The following is a 4397-nucleotide window of genomic DNA, read 5'->3' as shown; positions in this document are numbered from 1 at the left end:
TTCAAAGAAAGTTTGTATCTTTGATTTTATTGAAACAAGATTGTATCTTTGAGGTTTATGTAATGATTCAACATCAATAAAAAATACTACTATTTGATATTATTCATCTCTGTTTGTTTCAACTTCTGCTCTTTGCAATATCTTTCTTTAATTTCAATACCAAAAAAGGAAAAAAAAACAAAGGAAACATTGATGGGGCTTCTGCCTGGCCAAAGGTTCTGTCCCATGGACGATGAGCTGCTGCTCCACTACCTAAAGCCCATGGTGAATGGGAAAATCGTACCCGGAAAGGACTCCCTCTTTTGCGACTCCGATCTTTACGGGAATCTAGAACCATGGCAGATTTGGCAAGAGTTTGAATCAAGACATGTTAATGACTTGAGGAAGAACAAAGACATGTACTTCTTCACCAAAAACAAGAAGCTCGGTTCGCGCACTTGTCGCAAAGTTGGGACTGGTAGTTGGAAAGGCCAAGGTGCTGGCAATCCAGTGTATCTTCTTGATGAAAATGCCGACCCAACTACCACCCTTCTTGGTTTGAAAAAAGCCTACACATACGTTAACAGGAACTCTGTCCACCATGGCCACTGGGTCATGTATGAGTTTCAACTACATAGCTCACAGATCACACAACTCACTAATGACTCTGTTCTTTGTATGCTCAGGAACAATGATGAACTGCCCAAGAGAAAGAGGCACCAAGAAGAAGAGGGGCTTGAGGAGCAAAGTGTTGAGGTTTCTGCTGGTGATAGTCATTTGAGCAGCGATGCATTGGTGGTTGAGGAGCCGCAAGAGCAATGCCTTCAAGCGCCAGCAGTCACAGCACCATTCTTCAATGGCGCTGATCTAGAACAATGGTACCTCAACCAACAAGTAATGGAGCCAATACCACCATTAATAGAAGCTGAGCAAGAAGCTGGACCAACACCTTTAGAAGATGAGCCAGCTGTTTCATTGCAAGGGTCTGAAAGTTTGGCTGTGCAACAACCAGCAACTGAACTACAACAAAGGGAACACTCCCAGATCACAACTGAGCCTCAACAAAGAGAAGAAAAATTGACTCAGCAATGTCAGGATATGCCAACCTTTGTAGCTAATGAAACAATGACTCAAGGGGAAATCGATGTGTATGATGCGAGTTTGGGGGATGTTATGGTTGGCGAACACTGGAGGGAGAGCCTATTGAATGATGAGCAGCTAAATAGCTTGTATTTGGGCGACTGGAATGATGATGCTTTAGATTTTAGTGATTTTCAGTGGTAGTGATTATGTAGCTAGTTAGTGGTAGTGATTCTGTAGCTAGTTAGAAGCTTTTATAAATGTACATGATACTAATCTAATGAAATTAGTTTCTGTCACTCAATGAATTTTCAGATTTTTTTTTTATACACTCTTAATCATCCGACCATGTTGTAACCATCCATGATTGAGACCCCCTCTGAAAGAAGGATCCCCTGATACATGCAGGGCTCTCCCCAACATAATTCAGTGATCAACTGGTCCAATTTTTAGATCCCCTCCAGGTAAAAATAAAAACACCAGCTAACTGAAAAATGATTATTCAACTAATTTAGTTAAAATAAAAGGACAAGATCAACATTAAGGATGACTAAAGAGATCGATCTGGCTAGCTTTTATTTAATAGAAGTACCTTGAAATACAAGATCACTTGGTTACACCAACATACCAACAAGGGCCAGCTTCCCTGCTAATTTAGAGATAGTGCCTGTGTGCGCTGATTTTGTGCTTTATCACCAAGTATAGAACAGACCTTCCAACCCCTGGAAACAGCCATCCATTTATCATCAGTAACTTTCTAGTTTTGCTTTTAGCAGCATACATGTACTGCGAAAGTGCAACGCCACAATTGCAAATATGCCAGCATCTTATAATAATAATATGAACCAAGACAAAATAATTAAACAAGTCACACCAGGGATTGTCTGTACACTTACCGCAAAAGATACCTCCTGAAAGTAACACAACCCAATTTCAATGGGATCCTTCAAACGGGCAGGTGTTCCAATAACGATCCTTGTACACACAAAAAAAAAAATCATGAAAACCAATATAAGAAGACGAACTGGGGAACCAACGTACATCATCGGTAACTATTAACTAATTCAAGCCTTCACCAAAAATAAATGTCATAGAGCTTCAGATGTAGACAGAAAAACATATATACCAAGAATACAGTTAAGATTCTGACCCAGGAGACCAACCCAGCTATCATGGCCAGGCTTCTAAGTCACAAGGTTACTAGCGCATTACAGTGCCAATTGTGGAACAATGTGAATAGATATTGAGGAATGAATAGACTAACTAATTACAGAATAAAAATATTTCTAACTTGTGGAATATTTAATTAAAAATAAAAAATAAAAATCTTACCACACCAACAAACTGATGTTCTTCCATACCAACAAACTGATTCCACACCACAAGGCTACCCATCTGAAATCTGCCACCAGAAGATAAGATGGTGATTACTTACTTACCACTAACATAGATATAAGCTTCAAATAATGCAATTTGGTAGGTCTCCAGTGTAACTGCATCACCACAGGATAACAAACCTTCCCCCAATATGAGATGGTATACGTGTTAATATGGAAATCTTAAAACCCAATGGCAACGCAAAACTACACAAAACTTGCAAGTCTCTATTTCAGACAGCGTAGGAAAAACAGCAAGCTAACAACAGTTTCGGAAAAAACATACTTCCCTTGTAAACGCGAGGATACTGCCACCTGTCTTCCACCACAGCTCCATTTCTCTTCTGCTCTTCTTCATTGTTTTCACTCTTTTCGTTTTGTTGTGCTGCTTTTTCTTACGGAGGCCATGTCGCACTGAACATCACCCCATTTGGCAAGCTGCAGAGTCAAGAGATGTCTATCAGTAGAATGCAAAAGCCTAAGAAAATTAAGAATAGCAAGCCTGACATTCAATATATTTGGAGTAAACAAAAGAACAGTCACAAGTCCTTATTTGTGGTTCAGAATTTTAATTCAATGGCTTTTCCAAGATTATAATGTCGTCACTCAAACTACTCATGTACTCCTCATATGTAGCACCTGAGAATAGGCTGGGGTAAAAGCCATTACTTATGATTCACATTAGTCAAGTCCCACTGTTATTCAGTACATTATTAATGTTGTAATCTTTTCCTCAGTTATGTATGGTTTGGGAAGAACTATAAATAACAAAATGATTAGATAATAAATGCCTTGTAACTGAGAAGACTGTAGGGTTTACTGCCAAAATTTCAGGAACTAAACATATGCCTAAACTTTAAAAGGAGCATTTGGAAAAGATAAACAAGCTTTGATCTGGGTGGCATGCAAAAGGAATTTTTTTTTTTTAGGTGGTTGGGTGGGTGAGATAAAATTCACAGCTTGTTTATGTAGCGGAAAATGGAAAAAAATGGAAAATATATCACACCAGAACACTATTTGTAAAGTATGGTTTACCTGAACATGTCTGTCCCAGTATATCGCGGACTTCAGGTTCAAATCCCATGTCAAGCATTCTATCTGATTCATTAAGGACCTACAACATATTGATGGTCAAAAATCTTGGCACCCAAACTAAAGTTGACAGTTAAAATTTATCAAGCAAAACAAAAAATTTTGCAGATACAATGTAGTGACTGTACTGCCTGCTAGCATAAAAATATCATGTGCTACTACTTTTATTACATTCTAGAAGCATTTAGCAAAAAACTTATACAGACCCACATAGGGTTTGGAAGCCCTGACAAACCAGTCACAAGATAAGAAAAGGTAGGCATATGATTTAAGTAATAAGATGCAGCTACTAAATGTGAGAACCAAGACACGATTCGGAAACAAGTCACAGCAGGAATTGTCTGTATACTTACCGCAAAAGATGCTTCCTGAAGCTAAATTATATTGAAAAGAGCAGAATCTAAATTACAAAATCTAGCTGCGGATTTGGGGGGTTTCTCTAATTAAAATAGCATGAAACAAAATTGAATCATCCTTCATCACATACACAGAATTGAATGATCCCGTAATTCTTGTGATCTGGGTATAATGATGCTGATGATGATAGTTTCGGTCTTGATTGCAATAGGCTGAGGACACTTTTTCTAATTAAAACGAAAAAATAAATATCCAGATTTTATAGAAGATATTTGAGATGTTCTTCCATACCAAATAAGCTTCAAATAAGGTAATGCAATTTGGTACCGTAGGTTTCCAGTGTAATGTAATTGCATCAGCACAGGATAATGGAATTCATGTTAATATGGAAATCTTATGAAACCCAATCAAACTTGCAAGTCTCTATTTCAGATAGCAAAGAAAAAACAACAACAGTTTCAGAAAAAACAAACATACTTTCCTTGTAGGCGCCCTGCCCTGTCATCCCCCACA

The sequence above is a fragment of the Fragaria vesca genome, linkage group LG5, assembly GCF_000184155.1.
Source record: "Fragaria vesca subsp. vesca linkage group LG5, FraVesHawaii_1.0, whole genome shotgun sequence".
NCBI lineage: Eukaryota > Viridiplantae > Streptophyta > Magnoliopsida > Rosales > Rosaceae > Fragaria > Fragaria vesca.
The sequence above is the reverse complement of the archived record's forward strand: the minus strand, read 5'-3'. Positions refer to the sequence as shown.